Source organism: Somniosus microcephalus, chromosome 4, assembly GCF_052327205.1.
Source record: "Somniosus microcephalus isolate GS21.2 chromosome 4, FLI_Smic_1.0, whole genome shotgun sequence".
NCBI lineage: Eukaryota > Metazoa > Chordata > Chondrichthyes > Squaliformes > Somniosidae > Somniosus > Somniosus microcephalus.
In genome coordinates this window covers 66002829-66025522 of record NC_140990.1, presented here as the reverse complement: position 1 = coordinate 66025522, position 22694 = coordinate 66002829, and the positions used below count along the sequence as shown (strand labels likewise).

At 46.6% G+C, this 22694-nt stretch overlaps 1 pseudogene; it reads right to left on the bottom strand.

Annotated features, from left to right (window-relative positions):
* Positions 1–4413: 4413 nt before the first annotated feature.
* LOC147119100 (uncharacterized) lies at positions 4414–15849 on the bottom strand (annotated as a pseudogene).
* Positions 15850–22694: the final 6845 nt, after the last annotated feature.

Genomic DNA, 22694 nt, shown 5'->3' with positions numbered 1-22694 from the left:
TGTCAAAAACAGGAAGGCAGATTATTATCTGAATGGCAATAGATTGGGAGAAGGGGAAGTGCAACGAGACCTGGGTGTCCTTGTGTACCAGTCGCTGAAGGTAAGCATGCAGGTGCAGCAGGTGGTTAAGAAGGCAAATGGTATGTTGGCCTTCGTAGCAAGAGGGTTTGTGTACAGGAACAAGGATGTCTTGCTGCAGTTGGACAGGGCCTTGGTGAGACCACATCTTGAGTATTGTGTGCAGTTTTGGTTGCCTTATCTGAGGAAGGATGTTCTTGCCATGGAGGGAGTTCAGCGAAGATTCACCAGACTGATACCTGGGATGGCAGGAATGACGTATGAGGAGAGATTGGGTCGATTGGGCTTATACTCGCTGGAGTTTAGAAGAATGAGAGGGGATCTCATTGAAATTTATAAAATTCTAACAGGACTAGACAGACTAGATGCAGGAAGGATGTTCCTGATGGCGGGGGAGTCCAGAATCAGGGGCCACAGTCTATGGATAAGGTGTGAGCCATTTCGGACTGAGATGAGGAGGAATTTCTTCACCCAGAGAGTGGTGAACCTGTGGAATTCTCTACCACAGAAGGCAGTTGAGGCCAATTCATTAAATATATTCAAGAAAGAGTTAGATATATTTCTTAAGGCTAAAGGGATCAAGGGATATGGGGAGAAGGCAGGGACAGGGTACTGAATTTGGATGAACAGCCATGATCTCATTGAATGGCGGAGCAGGCTCGAGGGGCCGAATGGCCTACTCCTGCTCCTATCTTCTATGTTTCTATGTTTCAAATGGCATGTTGGCCTTTATTGCAAGGGGGTTGGAGTATAAGAGTAAGGAAGTCTTGCTCCAATTGTACAGGGCCTTGGTGAGACCACACCTGGAGTACTGTGCACAGTTTTGGTCTCCTTATCTCAGGAAGGATATACTTGCCTTAGAGGCAGTCTAATGGAGGTTCACTAGATTGATTGCTGGGATGAGAGGGCTGTCCTATGATGAGAGATTGTGTAGAATGGGCCGATACTCTCTGGAGTTTAGAAGAATGAGAGGTGATCTCATTGAAACATACAAGATTCTGAGGGGGATTGACAGGGTAGATGCTGAGAGGTTGTTTCCCCTGGCTGGACTGTCTAGAACCAGGAGTCATAGTCTCAGGATAAGGGGTCGGCCATTTAGGACTGAGATGAGGAGCAATTTCTTCACTCAGAGGGTTGTGATTCGTTGGAATTCTCTGCCCCAGAGGGCTGTGAATGCTGAGTCTTTGAGTATATTCAAGGCTGAGATCGATAGATTTTTGGACTCTAGGGAAAGCAAGGGATATGGGGATAGGGTGGGAAAGTGGAGTTGAGGGCGAAGGTCAGCCATGATCTTATTGAATGGCGGAGCAGGTTCGAGGGGCCGAATGGCCCACTCCAGCTCCTAATTCTTATGTTAATGTTAATGTTCTTATACTCCCAACATCTGATAGGCTCTGTGCTGCTCACACTGAATCCTTATTGGTTGCACTGAGCTGTTTTCCCACAGCTCTGCCCTCCTGCTATAAATAAGGGCATCGCTGCCAGTCAGTAATAAGAGGTGGTGCTGGGCGGAGGGCTGTGTCAGCTAGGGGTCCACGAGAAGGTTTCAAGGGATCCAGTGGTGGACACCTCAAAACCATCACTGGGACCCTAGGATGCCGCAGACCCCCAGCTGAGAACCCCTGCTGTAACAGACCAGGATTCCTGGGGACAGACCTCACAGACCCATCTCCCTTATCCTGTAACAGACCAGGATTCCTGGGGACAGACCTCACAGACCCATCTCCCTTATCCTGTAACAGACCAGGGTTCCTGGGGACAGACCCTACAGACCCATCTCCCTTATCCTGTAACAGACCAAGGTTCCTGGGGACAGACCTCACAGACCCATCTCCCTTATCCTGTAACAGACCAGGGTCCCTGGGGACAGACCCTACAGACCCATCTCCCTTATCCTGTAACAGACCAGGGTTCCTGGGGACAGACCCATTTCCCTTATCCTGTAACAGACCAGGGTTCCTGGGGACAGACCCCACAGACCCATCTCCCTTATCCTGTAACAGACCAGGGTTCCTGGGGACAGACCCCACAGACCCATCTCCCTTATCCTGTAACAGACCAGGGTTCCTGGGGACAGACCCCACAGACCCATCTCCCTTATCCTGTAACAGACCAGGGTTCCTGGGGACAGACCCCACAGACCCATCTCCCTTATCCTGTAACAGACCAGGGTTCCTGGGGACAGACCCCACAGACCCATCTCCCTTATCGTGTAACAGACCAGGGTTCCTGGGGACAGACCCCACAGACACATCTGCCTTATCGTGTAACAGACCAGGGTTCCTGCGGACAGACCCCACAGACCCATCTCCCTTATCCTGTAACAGACCAGGGTTCCTGGGGACAGACCCCATAGACCCATCTCCCTTATCCTGTAACAGACCAGGGTTCCTTGGGACAGACCCACAGACCCACAGACCCATCTCCCTTATCCTGTAACAGACCAGGGTTCATCGGGACAGACCCCACAGACCCATCTCCCTTATCCTGTAACAGACCAGGGTTCCTGGGAACTGACCCATCTCCCTTATCCTGTGACAGACCAGGGTTCCTGGGGACAGACCCCACAGACACATCTCCCTTATCCTGTAACTGACCAGGGTTCCTGGGGACAGACCCCACAGACCCACCTCCCCTCTCAATGGTGATTCAAAGATACTGCGTAAACCTTCACCTGTATGGGCCTGATTCGCCGATCCCCACCTGATCAGACAGACTCTGTCTGAAGGAGACTCTCAGATATCGTCCGATCTTCTTCTTTCGTATGATAGTAGCAAAGTAAATCAAATGTCAATATCTAAGTCAGATATCCAGGCCAAAGCTTCCTGTGTAACAGTGTGGGTATCTTGTCGGCTGCCTGTGAATTTCCTCTGAGGGCAGTGCTCAATGATGGGCTCCAGGGTCTGATCAGGAGCTCCACAGTCACATGATGGGGATGCTTTAATCTTCCATCTGTGGAGAAGGTGGCAGCATCGACCATGACCGTTTCTGAAGTGGTTGATGGTCGCCCACTATTTGTGAGGAAGGTTTGATTCGATGACAATAAAACGCTCCCCAGGCTGCAGGTTCTGTGGCAGATCCCAGCCCTTGCCCTCTCCGTTCGTTCTCAGAAGACTTTGTCCCGAGTTGAGAGTCTCTCTGGAGATGGTGCTGGAGTCGATGGGGTTTGAAACATTCACTCAGTGGGTCTCCTCACTGTGCTCTCACCCTCCACCTTTAATGATCACCAATGGGATTGGGTCGGTCCCTTTTGAACCATTCAGGGTTCTGGGCAGGGGGTCCATTGCTCCCCTGGTGTTTCCATTGACTGTCGAACCCTTAGCTGTGAGTCTATGCATTTCCCCAGATACCTGAGGGATTCGAGTGGTGGGAGAGAACACAAGGAGTCTCTTTATACAGAGGGTGTCCTTCTTTCTCCCGATTGGGCTTCAAGGGGTGGAGGAGGTGGTCCCGGGGCAGGGGCCTGATGCTGATCTGGACTTGTGTGGAGGGAGTGAGATATCGGGGCTGAAACTCCACTCCTGGTCCATCGCTGTCACTGGTACATTTCGCCCGGTGAATACGGCGGACTCCCCGGGTTTACACTCTCCCCTCATTTAAACATAGATGGTGCAGTGTGGGAGGTGAGGGAGGAGTCTGCTCATTCCCGGGGCAGATCATACAAAGTGCTTTGAGTGGTGGGTCCAGCAGTGAAACTGAAACCAAACCAAAGAGAACAAATAAAGATCCAATCCAAGGGAACAAGCAACGGGGCAATGGGAAGAAACCACAACCGGCCCAATAGTGGGATAATCTCCCAAAATGGTCGGTATGGACGGTTAGAAACTCCTCCTGGTGACTGTGTGCCTGAAGGACTCGGCTTCACCCAGGGGGCAATGTGTGGGCATTCCAGTGTCAGTGAGGACATGCCCGGAAATACCCCGGAGCAGTGAAAGCCAACTGGGCCCCAGGACAAGCTCATTGGAAAACCCAGGACAAGGGCAAATTCAAAACGCAGTTTGCAGGCGTGATGCTCTATTCACACATCGAAGGTGAGAGAGATGCTGTGGGGCACACACTAAGCCCAGTAGCTGAAAGTGATTAACAGACTGGGTTTGTGATTAGTGATCCCGGGCGTGTTACCGATATCTTCCCTGGATACCAAGGCTGGGAGAGGCACTCTGGAATGTATGGGGAGCTGGGACTTGTCCATGAGAGTAACTGAAGGTCTGAGAACTGAAATAATCTAGAGTTAGAAAGGAGAAAAGGCCCAAAAATGGAGCAGTCAGTAACAGGACATCAAAAAGTCTCCTCTTATCTTGGAGAAATCAAATACTCGACACACTGTAGTTGAAGCAAAGCTGATTTAATCAACAGATATCCAGAATATTAATAACTCCAGCCCAGTTATTGGAATTATTAAGATCAGCAGAAACAAACCCCAAATGTCAGAATGAACATGGTTCCGTTCTGGATGTGATTAACAGCAGAATCCAACCCCTGCAGTCACTTGTGAACTCGCTGGTGTGTCAGCAGGTGGGATGACCGAGTGAATCCCTTCCCACACACGGAGCAGGTGAACGGCCTCTCCCCAGTGTGAACTCGCTGGTGTCTCAGCAGGTTGGATGAATTTGTGAATTTGTTCCCACACACGGAGCAGGTGAACGGCCTGTCCCCAGTGTGAACTCGCTGGTGTCTCAGGAGATCAGCTGTGCTTTTAAAGCTCTGCTCACAGTCAGAACATTTAAATGGTCTCTTATCAGTGTGAACAAGTTGATGTGCAGCGAGGTGGGATGACTGAGTGAATCCCTTCCCACACATGGAGCAGGTAAATGGCCTCTCCCCAGTGTGAACAGACTGGTGTGTCCGCAGGTTGGATGAATTTGTGAATTTGTTCCCACACACGGAGCAGGTGAACGGCCTCTCCCTGGTGTGAGTGCGTTGGTGTTGCATCAGATGCTTTCTGCTTTTAAAGCTCTTCTCACAGTCAGAACATTTAAACGGTCTCTTATTAGAGTGAACAAGTTGGTGTGCAGTGAGGCTGGAGGAGTTAGTGAATCCCTTCCCACACATGGAGCAGGTGAACGGTCTCTCCCCAGTGTGAATGCGCTGGTATTTAATCAGTTCCTCAGAGCTTTTAAAGCAGTTCCCAAAGTCAGAACATTTAAACAGACTCTCGTCAGTGTGAACTCGCTGGTGTTTCGGCACGTTAGGTGATTGTGTGAATTCATTCCCACACACGGAGATATTTAACTGTGTGACAACAGGATGAACACCTTGGTGTCTGAGCATGTTGCATAACAGACTGAATCCCTTCCCACACACGGAGCAGGTGAATGGTCTCTCCCCAGTGTGAACTCGCTGATGTGTCAGAAGATTGAATGCCTGAGTGAATCCCTTCCCACACACGGTGCAGGTGAATGGCCTCTCCCCAGTGTGACTGCGTCGATGAATTTCCAGCTGGGATGGGGAATTGAATCCCTTCCCACATTCCCCACATTTCCACGGTTTCTCCGTGCTGTGGGTGTCCTTGTGTCTCTCCAGGTTGGATGATCAGTTGAAGCCTCGTCCATGCACAGAACACGTGTACGGTTTCTCCCCGCTGTGAATGGTGCGATGTTTTTTCAGGCTGTGTAACTGGTTAAAGCTCTTTCCACAGTCAGTGCACTGGAACACTCTCACTCGGGTGTGGGTGTCTCGGTGCTTTTCCAGTCACACTGATGTTTGAAATCTTTTCCCAGACAGAACAGAGAAAGATTTCTCCACCCAGATTCAAAGGCCAATGATATTCAGGTGTTGATGAATCGAGTGACTCTGTCAGATCTTGACGTGATGTTTGGTTTAAGTTTCCTGCCTGTAAATCCTCCACTTCTAACAACCTGTAAAAGGAGTTTACAAAAGTCATCACTGTAAGTAGAGGATAGAAATTCAGAACAGACAATTTTAGTTTCTATGGAACATTCTTTCCTCTGCTCCCAGTTTTCCTCCTCCCCTGAAGGTGCTGACTCTGGCTGGGTTCAGTTCTACACTCAATGGAAACATAGAAACATAGAAGATAGGAGCAGGAGTAGGCCATTCGGCCCTTCGAGCCTGCTCCGCCATTCAATGAGATCATGGCTGATCATCCAAATTCAGTACCCTGTCCCTGCCTTCTCCCCATATCCCTTGATCCCTTTAGCCTCAAGAAATATATCCAACTCTTTCTTGAATATATTTAATGAACTGGCCTCCACCGCCCTCTGTGGCAGGGAATTCCACAGGTTCACCACTCTCTGGGTGAAGAAATTCCTCCTCATTTCAGTCCTAAATGGCTTACCCCTTATCCTTAGACTATGACCCCTGGTTCTGGACTCCCCGGCCATCAGAAACATCCTTTCTGCATCTAGTCTGTCCAGACCTGACAGAATTTTATAGGTTTCGATGAGATCCCCTCTCAATCTTCTAAACTCCAGTGAGTATAAGCCCAATTGACACAATCTCTCCTCGTACGTCATTCCTGCCATCCCAGGTATCAGCCTGGTGAATCTTCGCTGCACTCCCTCCATGGCAAGAACATCCTTCCTCAGGTAAGGTGACCAAAACTGCACACAATACTCAAGGTGCAGTCTCACCAAGGCCCTGTACAACTGCAGCAAGACATCCTTGTAGTGTATGTGCCTTTAAGAGCCCCCTGTGTAGTGTAATGCCGGTAATGGCCACTCGGGCTATATAAGCCTGTATATTGTGTTGTATCAGTTAGTTCACCTCCAGACTTTGTTCAGTAAACACCTGTGAAACTAACTCCTGCCTTCAGTGTCTCTATTAACACATGGATACAACAGTGGCGACGAATTGGAAACGGACTTACCTGCAATTCGGCAGCACCTCAAGGACATCGATTCCTCAGACGTCCAAAGCCGAAGAAAAGCAAGAAAAAAAAACTGTGGTTTCACCAGCGGCAGGTACTGCAATAATCCTTCCTGGGGCGGGCTGGGGCTCCATCGGCTGGCTCTGCAGCGAGGCCAAGCAGCGAAGGCGGAGGCAAGCAGAAACAGACTGGGGGGAGCACTCGGGAGACGGCCGGCGCTGCAAAGCAGGTCGGCGTTCGGACCTAGCAGAGGGGGGGAAAAGTCCCAGAGAGTCCGGCGGGAACGAGTCTCCACCTGTAAATAAAAATTAAAAAAACGCGGAAAACAGCGTTGTCACCAGCAGCAGCGGCGGGAAAGCGCGGGAAGCGCCGTTTTTTTCCAAGATGCCTAAGGCTGGCAATATTGATGCTTTTGATAATGATATAGAGGATTGGACCACATATGTGGAAAGAGTGGAGGTATATTGCACAGCAAATGGAATAGAAAATGATAAAAAGGCGTCAGTACTTCTAAATCTAATGGGCGCAAAGACATACGGGCTGTTACGAAACTTAATCACTCCAGCCAAACCAAAGGACAAGAATTTTAAGGAAATTGTTGATACCCTACAGGAGCACTTAAACCCAACACCGCTGCTGATAGCAGAACGATTCAAATTCTTCAAGAGGAATCAGCACAAGAATTAAAGTAACGCTGATTACCTCACCGAATTAAGAAAGCTATCAAAGCACTGCCAATTCGGGGCAGGACTGGCAGATTCTCTTCGAGACAAATTCGTCTGCAGTCTCCTAAGTGAAGGAACACAGAAAAGGCTGCTTTCCGAGAAAGATTTGACACTGGACAAGGCTTTCAGTATGGCTGTATCATACAAAGCAGCCGCAAGAGGAGCTGCCGAGATACAGCAAAAGACACAGGACTTCGGCACCCATGAAATGCCACAGGGTTTCGAGAGATGTTATCGCTGCAGCAGATCCACCCATGACCAGAGGGACTGCTGGTTCAAGGACAAAGCATGCAGGCAATGTGGAAAGATTGGACACATTGCACGGGTATGCCGATCTGGACAAAAAAAATCTACGGACAGGAAAAAAAAATCAATAAAGAAAAGTACAGAAAGGTACAAATGATGATGGACAGTAACTCCGAAGGCCAGAAGAGCGATAGCGACTCCGGAAACAAGAGACTAAGCTGTCTCAAATTACATAATGTAATTGCCAAAGAAGATTACCAGACCATTTGGGTTAACCTCACGATAGCAGGGTCCCCAGTTAAAATGGAGCTAGATACAGGATCAGCTCTGACCGTCATAAATCGACGGGATTACGAGCGGCTATTTCCGCATATACCTTTAAAAGACACATCCATTATCTTGAAAACATATACGAGGCAGAAAGTATACCCCAAAGGAAAAATAAGGGTGCCTGTTGTAAACAACGGCATGGAAATACAGAAGTTGTATTTATACATTCTACAAGATGGTGGTCCACCGCTGTTGGGACATGAATGGATCAGGAAGATACGTTTAGACTGGCACTCCATTCAGGCACTGACGGCGACCAGTAAGAAAAAAAATGATGATGACTTCATACCTGAACGATTAAAAGACATCTTGGCCAACGCCAAGGAAGTGTTTCAAGAGAAACTAGGAACCTTGAAAGGCATCACCGCCTCAATAAAAGTGGAAGATGCGGCAATTCCCAAGTTTTTTAAGGCAAGGCCGGTGCCATATGCAATTCATCCAGCAGTCGAGGCAGAGCTGGAGAATTTGGAAAAGGCAAGCGTATTATCCAAGATAGATTGGAGCGAGTGGACAACACCCATCGTCCCGGTCATGAAGAAAACGTTGAATAATGATAAATCTGAAGAACAGAGAAAAATTTGCATCTGTGGAGACTTCAAGGTGACTGTAAACCCGGTCCCTCACACGGTACAGTATCCTCTTCCGAGGATAGAAGATATTTTTGCCTCACTATCCGGACGGAAACGTTTCACCAAAATTGACTTGGCACAGGCATATCTACAGATGGAGGTTGAAGAGGCCTCTAAAAAGTATCTCACGATAAATACACACAAAGGCCTGTACCAGTACAATCAACTGGTTTTCGGAGTAGCATCAGCTCCAGCTATCTGGCAAAGAGCTATGGAACAAGTCCTCCAAGGGATTCCAGGGACTCAATGCTACCTAGATGACATCCTTGTAACAGGAGAAAATGACAACGAGCACCTTGCCAATTTGGAGCAGGTGCTCACTAAGCTGAGAGAACGGGGCCTACGAGCAAATCGCCCCAAGTGCGAATTATTCCAGAAACAAGTATCATATTGTGGCCACATAATTAATAAGGAAGGGTTGCATAAGCCACCTGAAAATATTGAAGCGGTCATAAAAGCCCCAGCACCTGAAAATGTTTCACAATTAAGGTCGTTCCTGGGATTGATAAATTACTATCATAAATCTTTACCGAACTTATCAACTCTTCTGCACCCTCTTAATGAACTGCTACAAACAGGAGTAATTTGGAAATGGAGCGAAGACTGTAAACGTGCCTTCCATAAATGCAAAGACTTAATCACGTCCAAGGAAGTTTTGGCTCATTACAACCCATCACTGCCAATCAGACTGGCATGCGATGCATCCCCTTACGGCGTAGGAGCGGTATTATCGCATAGATTCCCTGATGGCTCGGAAAGGCCGATAGCTTTTGCGTCACGCTCATTGAACTCAGCTGAGCGTAACTATGCCCAAATCGACAGGGGAGCACTCAGCCTAGTATGGGGAGTGAAGAAATTCAACCATTACCTACACGGACAAAAATTTACCTTGTTGACTGACCATCAACCCCTCATCTCCATATTCAACCCTAAAAAGGGTGTTCCCATTATGACAGCGCAAAGGCTACAGAGGTTGTCCCTTTTTCTAGGGGCACACCAATATGACATAGAATACAAAGGATCAAAACAGCATGGGAATGCTGACGGTTTATCGTGCCTACTGTTGCCAACGGTAGAAGAGGCACCTACAGTAGACCCAGTGGAGATGTTCCACTCTACCATAGTGGAATGTCTACCAGTAACAAATTCTGCCATTGAAAGGGAAACGAGAAATGACCCGACTCTCTCACGGGTCTACGATTTAACAGTGAAGGGATGGCCAGCACATGGCGAACCACTGTTGCCAGCATTCTCGCAAAGAAGAGAACAGCTGTCAGTGTGCCGAGGAACCTTGATGTGTGGATCCAGAGTGGTGATTCCACCCAAACTCCAGGATAAAGTGCTAAAGGAGCTTCACGAGGGGCATCTGGGTGGAGTGAAAATGAAGAACCTAGCCAGGGCGTTTGTATGGTGGCCAGGTATCGATGGAGACATCGAAGAAATGACCAAGAGCTGCCTAGGATGCCAGAAGGTCCAAAACGCTCCACCACAAGCCCCTCTACATCCATGGGAGTGGCCCTCATCTCCATGGCAAAGGGTACACATCGACTTTGCTGGTCCATTTATGGACTCAATGTTCTTAATCGCGGTTGATGCACACTCCAAGTGGCTGGAGGTAATAAAGATGTCCTCCACCACCACGGAAAAAACCATCACAGTATTAAGGACCATATTTCCCAGGAATGGGCTGCCTGAACAGATCTGTTCTGATAATGGACCGCAATTTGTGTCCAAAGAATTCAGGAAGTTCTTAAAAAACAATGGGGTTAAGCACTACACGTCCGCCCCATACCATCCCGCCACCAATGGATTGGCTGAAAGGTTTGTCCAGACCTTCAAGAAAGCCATAAAGGTCATGGGTAATGAAGACATAAAACTTCAGCATAAGGTAGATAACTTCTTGTTTGCATACAGGAATGCAACACATATGGTTACAAACCAAACTCCCGCCATGATGTTCTTCAATAGAAGCCTAAGATGCCGGCTGGATTTGATCAAGCCAAACATCAGAAGGGACGTGGAGAACCGGCAATTTCAAGGCATGAATGAAAGGCCAACTAGAACCTTCCAGATAGGTCAACAAGTTTTGGCCCGGGACTACCGTACTGAGAAATGGCAGCCTGGAACTATTTGCACACGACTAGGACCGCTGATGTATACCGTGGACATCGGAGAAAGCATAATAAGGCGCCATGCTGACCAGATCATAGAGTCATCCGAAAAGGGACAACCTACACCACAACTCTATACGCCTAATGATGAAGCAGAGATACCCATAGTGTCTACCTCAAATCCGGTGATACTGGAACCAGATGAACCTGACACTGGCATTCAAGCCGAATCAGCCTTGCCAAAAGAACCTACTACACCACCAGAAACTACTACGCCATCGAGGCGTTATCCGGACCGAGTCAGGAAGCCTCCAGGGAGACTGAATTATAATTGATTAACTGCAGCAATGTGTAGATTATTGTTCTTGTAACATGTAATTAATGATTACTTAAAATATTATGTACTGGTTGACTAAAAGGGGAGGAATTGTAGTGTATGTGCCTTTAAGAGCCCCCTGTGTACTGTAATGCCGGTAATGGCCACTCGGGCTATATAAGCCTGTATATTGTGATGTATCAGTTAGTTCACCTCCAGACTTTGTTCAGTAAGCACCTGTGAAACTAACTCCTGCCTTCAGTGTCTCTATTAACACACGGATACAACAATCCTTGTTTTTGTACTCGAACCCTCTTGCTATGAAGGCCAACATACCATTTGCCTTCTTAACCGCCTGCTGCACCTGCATGCTTACCTTCAGCGACTGGTGCACAAGAACACCCAGGTCTCTTTGCACTTCCCCTTCTCCCAATCTATTGCCATTCAAATAATAATCTGCCTTCCTGTTTTTGCCACCAAAGTGGATAACCTCACATTTATCCACATTATAGTGCATTTGCCATGTTTCTGCCCAATCACCCAACCTGTCCAAATCGTACTGGAGTTTCATGACATCCTCCTCACAGCATACCCTCCCACCCAGCTTTGTGTCATCTGCAAATTTAGAGATATTACATCCAATTCCCTCGTCCAGATCATTAATATATATTGTGAACAGCTGGGGTCCTAGGACCGATCCTTGCGGTACGCCACTAGTCACTGCCTGCCACTCGGAAAACGACCCGTTTATTCCAACTCTTTGCTTTCTGTCCGCCAACCAGTTCTCTATCCAAGTCAATACATTGCCCCCAATCCCATGTGCTTTAATTTTGCACGCTAACCTCTTATGCGGGACCTTATCGAAAGCCTTCTGAAAGTCCAAATGCACCACATCCACTGGTTCTCCCTTATCTATTTTACCAGTTACATCCTCAAAAAATTCCAGTAGATTAGTCGAGCATGATTTGCCTTTTGTAAATCCATGTTGACTTTGTCCGATCCTGTCACTGCTTTCCAAGTGCTCTGCTATTACATCTTTTATAATGGACTCTAGCATTTTCCCCACTACCGATGTCAGGCTTACCGGTCTATAATTCCCCGCTTTTTCTCTGCCACCTTTTTTGAATAGTGGGGTAACATTAGCTACCCTCCAATCAATGGGTACTGTTCCAGAGTCTATCGAGTTCTGGAAGATGAGCAGCAATGCATCTACTATTTCTAGGGCCACTTCCTTAAGTACCCTGGGATGTAGATTATCAGGCCCTGGGGATTTATCGGCCTTCAGTCCCATCAATTTTCCTAACACCATTTCCCTACAAATACTGATTTCTTTCAGTTCCACCCTTTCATCAGACCCTATGTTCCGCGGTATTTCTGGGAGGTTATTTGTGTCCTCCTTTGTGAAGACAGAACCAAAATATGTATTTAGTTGGTCTGCCATTTCTTTGCTCCCCATTATAAATTCCCCCGATTCTGACTGCAAGGGACCTACGCTTGACTTCACCAATCTTTTTCTCTTTACTTATCTATAAAAGCTTTTACAGTCAGTTTTTATGTTCCATGCTAGCTTACTCTCATATTCTATTTTCCCTTTCTTAATTAATCCCTTTGTCCTCCTTTGTTGAATCCTAAACTGCTCCCAATCCTCAGGATTATTGCTTTTTCTGGCCAATTTGTATGTGCTCTCCTTGGATCTTATGCTATCCCTAATTTCCCTTGTTAGCCACGGTTGAGTCACCTTTTTTGTTTTATTTTTATGCCAAACTGGGATGAACAACTTCTGTAGTTCATCCATTCGGTCTTTGAATATTTGCCATTGCCTATCCACCGTCAACCCTTTGAGTGCCATTCCCCAATCAATCCTACCCAACTCGCTCCTCAGAGCATCGTAGTTTCCTTTATTTAAATTGAGGACCCTAGTTTCTGAGTCAACTACTTCATTCTCCATCTTAATGAAGAATTCGATCATATTATGATCGTTCCGACCCAAGGGGCCTCGTACAACAAGATTGCTAATTAATCCTTTCTCGTTACATAATACCCAGTCTAAGATGGCCTGATCTCTGGTTGGTTCCTCGACATATTGGTCCAGGAAACCATCCCGTAAACACTCCAGGAATTCCTCCTCCACAGTATTGTTACTAATTTGGTTAGCCCAATCTATATGTAGATTAAAGTCACCCATGATGACTGCTGTGCCCTTATTGCACGCTTCTTTAATTTCCCTTTTAATGCTATCCCCAACCTCCGCCTTACTGTTTGGAGGTCTATATACCACTCCCACTAATGTTTTTTTCCCCTTCGTATTTCTCAATTCTACCCATACAGATTCCACATCATCAGAACTAATATCCTTCATTACAATTGTGTTAATCCCTTCTTTAACCAGTAATGCTACCCCTCCTCCCTTTCCTTTTTGCCTATCTTTCCTGAATATCGAAAACCCCTGGATGTTGAGTTCCCAGTCTTGGCCGTCCTTGAGCCACGTTTCCGTAATCCCAACCAAATCATATTCGTTTACCTCTATTTGCGCAGCCAACTCATCCACCTTATTACAAATGCTCCTCGCATTAAGACACAAAGCCTTCAGGCTTCTTTTTTTAACACTCTTAGACCTATTAGAATTATTATTTACTGTGGCCACGTTTGATTTAAGCCGTTGATTTCTCTGACTGCCACTTTTGTTTTTCTCCTTCCTATCTTTTGCTTTTATCCTTGTTTCCCTTTCCTCTGTCTCCCTGCTCAGGTTCCCAACCCCCTTCCATTTTAGTTTAAACCCTCCCCCAGAGCACTAGGAAACACTCCCCCTAGGACATCGGTTCCAGCCCTGCCCAGGTGCAGACCGTTCGGTTTGAACTGGTCCGATCTCCCCCAGAACCGGTTCCAATGTCCCAGGAACTTGAATCCCTCCCCCTGGCACCATTCCTCTAGCCACGTATTCATCTGAAGTATCCTTCTATTTCTACTCTGACTAGCATGTGGCATTGGTAGCAATCCTGAGATTACTACCTTTGAGGTCCTGTTTTTTAATTTACCTCCTAACTCCCTATATTCCGCTTTTAGGACCTCATCCCGCTTTTTACCTATATCGTTGGTGCCTATATGCACCACGACAACTGGCTGTTCACCCTCACCTTCCAAGATGTTCTGCAGCCGCTCGGAGACATCCTTGACCCTTGCACCAGGGAGGCAACACACCATCCTGGAGTCTCGTTTGCGGCCGCAGAAATGCCTATCTATTCCCCTTACAATTGAATCCCCTATTACTATAGCTCTACCACTCTTTTTCCTCCCATTCTGTGCAGCAGAGCCACCCCTGGTGCCAGGAAGTTGGCTGCTGCTGCCTTCCTCTGATAAGCCATCCCCCCCAACAGTACTCAAAGTGGTATATCTGTTGGAGAGGGGGATGGCCACAGGGGACCACTGCACTACCTGCCTGCGCCTAGTACTCTGCCTGTTGGTCACCCGTTCCCTTTCTTCCTGTCCAACCTCCACCTGCGGTGTGTCCAACTCCGTAAACGTGCTATTCATGATGTCCCGAGCATCGTGAGCGCTCCAGTATGCATCCAATCGCAGCTCCAGTGCCGCAATGCGGTCTGTCAGTAGCTGCAGCTGGGTGCACTTACTGCACATGTAGTTGTCAGGGACACAGGAAGTGTCCCTGAGTTCCCATATCTTGCAGGAGGAGCAGATCACGCGGCCGGGCTGTCCTGCCATGATTTACCCTTTAATTAATTGAGTTTAAATTAAATCAATCAATCCCACTAATTACACCACAGTTAAATAGTTTACCAACAGTCCCCGCTACACCAGAGAGACCTTAGAAACTATAAAACAGAGTTAAAGTTTAAAAAAGAGAGAAATACTCACCAACCAATAACTTACCTGCTTCCTGCTGACATCACACTTGGATTACTTTTTACCTCTCTCCCGAAACCTGGATTGGTACGCCTCTGGTGCTCCCTCGCAGGTCTGCTGCCTCTCCGGTCTCGGGGCTCTGGGCTTCGCTGCCTCGGGCTGATCTTTAAGTAGCTCCGCCGCCTCTGGTGCTCCCTCGCAGGTCCGCTGCCTCTCCGGTCTCGGGTCTCTGGGCTTCGCTGCCTTGGGCTGATCTTTAAGTAGCTCCGCCGCCTCTGGTGCTCCCTCGCAGGTCCGCTGCCTCTCCAGTCTCGGGGCTCTGGGCCTCGCTGCCTCGGGCTGCTCTTTAAGTAGCTCTGCCGCCTCTGGTGATCCCTCGCAGGTCCGAATGGTTCCCCTCCCTCTCCTCCCCTGAAGGTGCTGACTCTGGCTGGGTTCAGTTCTACACTCACTGGTTCCCCTCCCTCTCCTCCCCTGAAGGTGCTGACTCTGGCTGGGTTCAGTTCTACACTCACTGGTCCCTCTCCCTCTCCTCCCCTGAAGGTGCTGACTCTGGCTGGGTTCAGTTCTACACTCATTGGTTCCCCACTCTCTCCTCCCCTGAAGGTGCTGACTCTAGCTGGGTTCAGTTCTACACTCACTGTTTCCCCTCCCTCTCCTCCCCTGAAGGTGCTGACTCTGGCTTGGTTCAGTTCTACACTCACCAGTTTCTCTCCAATATGTGACCCATGTGCCCAATCTCCATGTGTGAACCTGGTCAGTGAGTGTCGACAGGCTGTTCCACTGTCCTCACCTGAGGCCTCACACTTGCGTTTTCTAGCAGGGTCACTGGACCCTCCTCCCAATGGCTCAGTGGGTAAAGGCACCGTCCAGTGTGACTGAGTCATAGGAACAGGAGGGGCCCAGGTTTAATCCCGTTGTGTATCCTTCCCTTCGAATACCCTGGAAAAGCTGTTTACAAAATTTGTCACTGTCAGGAGGAACATACAGACATGAGTAGGCACATCACGGCCCAATAATCCAGCTCTATATTCACAGGATTTTATCTGTTTCAGATGTTTCAAGCTGACCAGGTCCTTCACTCAGAGAATCTCCAAGGAACATAAGAACATAAGAAATAGGAGCAGGAGTAGGCCAATCGGACCCTCGAGCCTGCTCCGCCATTCAATAAGATCATGGCTGATCTGATCCTAACCGCCAATCCACTATCACAGAACCATCTCCTGAATCTAACAGAATTAGACACATGAAATAGGAGCAGGATCAGGCTACACGGCCCCTGGGCCCGCTCCGCTACCCACAGGGCCATGACCGATCCGAACCTAGACTCATGTCCAAATTCCTGCCCGCTCCCCGTAACCCTTAATTCCCTTTACTTCTAGGAAACTGTCTATTTCTGTTTTAAATTTATGTAATGATGTAGCTTCTACAGCTTTTTGGGGCAGCATATTCCATGGACCTACCACCCTCTGAGTGAAGTAGTTCCTCCTCATCTCAGTTTTGAAAGAGCAGCCCCTTATTCTAAGACTTTGCCCCCTAGTTCTAGTTTCACCCATCATCGGGAACATCCTCCCCGCATCCACCCGATCCAACCCCTTCACAATCTTATATGTTTCAATAAGATCGCCTCTCATTCTTCTGAACTCCAATGAGTAGAATCCCAATCTACTCAACCTCTCCTCATATGTCCATCCCCTCATCCCCGGGATTAACCGAGTGAACCTTCTTTGTACTGACTCGAGAGCAAGTATGTCCTTTCTTAAGTATGGACACCAAAACTGTACGCAGTATTCCAGGTGCGGTCTCACCAATACCTTGTACAACTGAAGCAATACCTCCCTATTTTTATATTCTATCCCCCTAGCAATGAAAGCCAACATTCCATTGGCCTTCTTAATCACTTGCTGCACCTGCATACTAACCTTTTGAGTTTCGTGCACCAGGACCCCCAGATCCCTTTGTACTTCAGTACTTTCCAGTTTCTTGCCATTAAGATAATAACTTGCTCTACGATTTTTCCTGCCAAAGTGCATAACCTCACACTTTCCAGTATTGTATTCCATCTGCCAAATCTCTGCCCACTTACTTAGCCTGTCGATGTCCCCTTGCAGGTTTTTTATGTCCTCCTCACTCACTACTTTCCCTCCCATCTTAGTATCATCTGCAAACTTTGATATGTTACACTCGGTCCCCTCCTCCAAATCGTTAATATAGATTGTAAAGAGTTGGGGACCCAGCACTGACCCCTGCGGAACACCACTAGTTACTGATTGCCAGTCTGAGAATGAGCCATTTATCCCAACTCTCTGCCTTCTGTTAGATAGCCAATCCTCTATCCATGCCAGAATATTACCCCCAATCCCGTGATTTTTTATCTTAAGCAATAATCTTTTGTGTGGCACCTTGTCAAATGCCTTTTGGAAGTCTAAATACACTACGTCCACTGGTTCCCCTATATCCACCCTATACGTTACTTCCTCAAAGAACTCCAGCAAATTTGTCAAACATGACTTCCCCTTCATAAAACCATGCTGACTTTGTCCTATTAAATTATGATTATCCAAATGTCCTGTTATTGTCTCCTTAATAATGGACTCCAAAATTTTACCTACCACAGATGTTAGGCTAACCGGTCTATAGTTTCCAGCCTTCTGTCTACTGCCCTTTTTAAATAAGGGTGTTACATTAGCAGTTTTCCAGTCTGCCGGGACCTTTGCCGAGTCCAGGGAGTTTTGGAAAATGATTACCAATGCTTCCACAATTCCTACCGCCACGTCCCTCAAGACCCTAGGATGTAAGCCATCAGGTCCAGGTGATTTATCCGCCTTGAGTCCCATTATTTTACCGAGTACCACTTCCTTAGTGATTTTGATCGTGTTTAGCTCCTCCCCCTCTATAGCCCCCTGTTTGTCCAGTGTTGGGATATTCTTAGTGTCTTCTACTGTAAAGACTGATGTAAAATATTCATTCAGTGTTTTTGCCATCTCCATATTTCCCACCATTAATTTCCCGGTCTCATCCTCTAAGGGACCAACATTTACTTTAGCCACCCTTTTTCTTTTTATATAACTATAAAAACTCTTACTATCTGTTTTTATATTTTTTGCTAATTTACTTTCATAATCTATCTTCCCTTTCTTAATCAATCTTTTTGTTATTTTTTGCTATCTTTTAAAGTTTTCCCAATCCTCTATCCTCCCACTAGATTTGGCTACCTTATATGCCCTTGTTTTTAGTCGAATACTATCCTTAATTTCTTTACTTAGCCACGGATGGCTGTCTTTTCTTTTACACCCTTTTCTTCTCAGTGGAATATATTTTTTTTTGGAAGTTGTAAAATAACTCCTTAAATGTACACCACTGATCATGTATCATCTTACCCTTTAATCTATTTTCCCAATCCACTCTACTCAATTCCGCTCTCATACCTTCATAGTCTCCTTTATTCAAGCTTAGCATGCTTGTTTGAGATCCAACCTTCTCACCCTCTAATTGAATATGGAATTCAACCATGTTATGGTCACTCATTCCAAGGGGGTCCTTTACTAGGACATTTTTAATTAATCCCATCTCGTTACACAGGACCAGATCTAAGGTTGCTTGCCCCCCTGGTCGGTTCAGTTACATACTGCTCAAGAAACCCATCCCTTAAACACAGCTCTCCCCTCTTTTATATCCGGGATTAGCTACAGAGAATTTGAATACCCGACCACTCAAATTTAAAGGGGCCCGTCAGTGATATACAGACTGAACCAATCACACAGCTCTGGGTCAGGTTGAATTATTCCTCTCTCCAGGCTGTAACCAATGAAACTTGTAACACTGAGGCTGAAATTCCACTGCTGTCCGCCGGGGGTGCTGGGCCCAGAGGGAGCAGCAACCAGGGTACAGAGAGGGCACAGGAGGCCTGCCCTTGACCTGGGTAATTACGGTGAGCATGTGCTGGGGTCCAAGCTCATTGGCAACGCATGGATTCCATCCCTGGGACTGGACATGATTCTAGGTTCGGAATGGTCATGGCCCTGTGGGTAGTGGAGTGGGCCCAGGGGCCGTGTAGCCTGGTTCTGCACCTACTTCTTGTGTTCTAATTCTGTGTTAGATTTCAGGAGATGGTTTTAGAACATAAGAACATAAGAAATAGGAGCAGGAGTAGGCCAATCGGCCCCTCGAGCCTGCGCCACCATTCAATAAGATCATGGCTGACCTGATCCTAACCTCAAATCTTCTATCGCTGTGCACCCACCCGAACCCATGTGATCTCCCGGGAGAGGCGAAAAACCAGATAAAGACCCAATGGCCAATTTGGGAGAAAAAAATCTGGGAAATTCCTCTCCGGCCCATCTAGGCGATCGAAATTCTTCCAGGAGATCACTCTGTCCCTATATTTTCTACAGTACTTACCTTCTGTAAAGGCGATCTCCACCCCAGCCAAGAACAGGAATAAAACCATCTCCTGAAATCTAACACAGAATTAGAACACAGTAGGAGCAGAACCAGACTACACGGCCCCTGGGCCCACTCCACTACCCACAGGGCCATGACCATTCCGAACCTAGACTCATGTCCAATTTCCTGCCCGCTCCCCGTAACCCTTAATTCCCTTTACTTCTAGGAAACTGTCTATTTCTGTTTTAAATTTATGTAATGATGTAGCTTCCACAGCTTTCTGGGGCAGCAAATTCCACAAACCTACCGCCCTCTGAGTGAAGAAGTTTCTCCTCATCTCAGTTTTGAAAGAGCAGCCCCTTATTTTAAGATTATGCCCCCTCGTTCTAGTTTCACCCATCATTGGGAACATCCTCACCGCATCCACCCGATCAAGCCCCTTCACAATCTTATATGTTTCAATAAGATCGCCTCTCATTCTTCTGAACTCCAATGAGTAGAGTCCCAATCTACTCAACCTCTCCTCATATGACCATCCCCTCATCCCCGGGATTAACCGAGTGAACCTTCTTTGTACTGACTCGAGAGCTAGTATGTCTTTTCTTAAGTATGGACACCAAAACTGTATGCAGTATTCCAGGTGTGGTCTCACCAATACCTTGTACAACTGCAGCAATACCTCCCTGTTTTTATATTCCATCCCCCTAGCAATAAAAGCCAACATTCCATTGGCCTTCTTGATCACTTGCTGCACCTGCATACAAACTTTTTGAGTTTCGTGCACCAGGACCCCCAGATCCCTTTGTGCTACAGTACTTTCCAGTTTCTTGCCATTAAGATAATAACTTGCTCTATGATTTTTCCTGCCAAAGTGCATAACCTCACACTTTCCAGTATTGTATTCCATCTGCCAAATCTCTGCCCACTTACTTAGCCTGTCTATGTCCCTTTGCAGGTTTTTTATGTCCTCCTCACTCACTACTTTCCATCCCATCTTTGTATCATCTGCAAACTTTGATATGTTACACTCGGTCCCCTCCTCCAAATCGTTAATATAGATTGTAAAGAGTTGGGGATCCAGCACTGACCCCTGCGGAACACCACTAGTTACTGGTTGCCAATCTGAGAATGAACCATTTATCCCAACTCTCTGCTTTCTGTTAGAGAGCCAATCCTCCACCCACGCCAGAATATTACCCCCAATCCCGTGATTTTTATTTGAGCAATAACCTTTTGTGTGGCACCTTGTCAAATGCCTTTTGGAAGTCTAAATACACTACGTCCACTGGTTCCCCTTTATCCACCCTGTATGTTACTTCCTCAAAGAACTCCAGCAAATTTGTCAAACATGACTTCCCCTTCATGAAACCATGCTGAGTTTGTGCTATTAAATTATGTTTATCCAAATGTCCCGTTACTGTCTCCTTAATAATGGACTCTAACATTTTACCAACCACAGATGTTAGGCTAACAGGTCTATAGTTTCCAGCCTTCTGCCTACTACCCTTTTTAAATAAGGGTGTTACATTAGCAGTTTTCCAATCTGCCGGGACCTTTGCTGAGTCCAGTGAGTTTTGGAAAATTATTACCAATGCATCCACAATCCCTACCGCTACTTCCCTCAAGACCCTAGGATGCAAGCCATCAGGTCCAGGGGATTTATCCGCCTTGAGTCCCATTATTTTACCAAGTACCACTTCCTTAGTGATTTTAATCGTATTTAGTTCCTCCCCCCCTAGAGCCCCCTGTTTGTCCAATGTTGGGATATTCTTAGTGTCCTCTACTGTAAAGACTGATACAAAATAATTGTTCAGTGTTTTTGCCATCTCCATGTTTCCCACCATTAATTTCCCGGTCTCATCCTCTAAGGGACCAACATTTACTTTAGCCACCTTTTTTCTTTTTATATAACTATAGAAACTTTTACTGTCTGTTTTTATATTTTTTGCTAATTTACTTTCAAAATCTATCTTCCCTTTCTTAATCAATCTTTTCGTTATTTTTTGCTGTCTTTTAAAGACTTCCCAATCTTCCATCCTCCCATTAGATTTGGCAAAATTATATGCCCTTGTTTTTAGTCAGATACTATCCTTAATTACTTTACTTAGCCATGGATGGCTATCTTTTCTTTTACACCCTTTTTTCCTCAGTGGAATATATTTTTCGAAGTTGTAAAATAACTCCTTAAATGTACACCACTGATCATGTACCGTCTTACCCTTTAATCTATTTTCCCAGTCCACTCTAATCAATTCCGCTCTCATACCTTCATAGTCTCCTTTGTTCAAGCTCAGCACGCTTGTTTGAGATCCAACCTTCTCACCCTCTAATTGAATATGGAACTCAACCATGTTATGGTCACTCATTCCAAGGGGATCCTTTACGAGAACATAATTAATTAATCCTGTCTCATTACACAGGACCAAATCTAAGGTTGCTTGCCCCCTGGTCGGTTCAGTTACATACTGCTCAAGAAACCCATCCCTAATACACTCAATGAACTCATCCTCAAGGCTGCTCTGCCCAATTTGGTTTGTCCAGTTAATATGATAATTAAAATCCCCCATAATTATAGCTGTTCCATTATTACAAGCATCAACTATTTCCTGATTAATACTCCGTCCAACAGAGTTGCAACTGTGCGGAGGCCTATAGACTACACCCACTAGTGTTCTTTTCCCCTTATTATTCCTTATCTCCACCCAAACTGTTTCACTATCCTGCTCCTTTCACCCAATATCATTTCTCTGTATTATAGTGATTCCTTCCTTTATTAACAAAGCCACCCCACCTCCTCTCCCTTCCTGCCTGTCATTCCTGATTGTTAAATAACCTGGCATGTTTAATTCCCAGTCATGGTCACCCTGCAGCCATGTTTCTGTAATGGCCACAAGATCATACCCATATGTCGTTATTTGTGCCGTTAACTCATTCATTTTGTTACGAATGCAACGTGCAATCAGATAAAGAACTTTCAAATATGTTTTGTAACACTTAGTTCCTGTTTTTTCTAATCCTCGGACTGTACATGGGGATTCTAACCCAGGGACTGTACATGGGGATTCTAACCCTGGGACTGTACATGGGGATTATCAACCTGGGACTGTACATGTGGATTCTAAACCTGGGACTGTACATGTGGATTCTAAACCTGGGACTGTACATGGGGATTCTAAACCTGGGACTGTA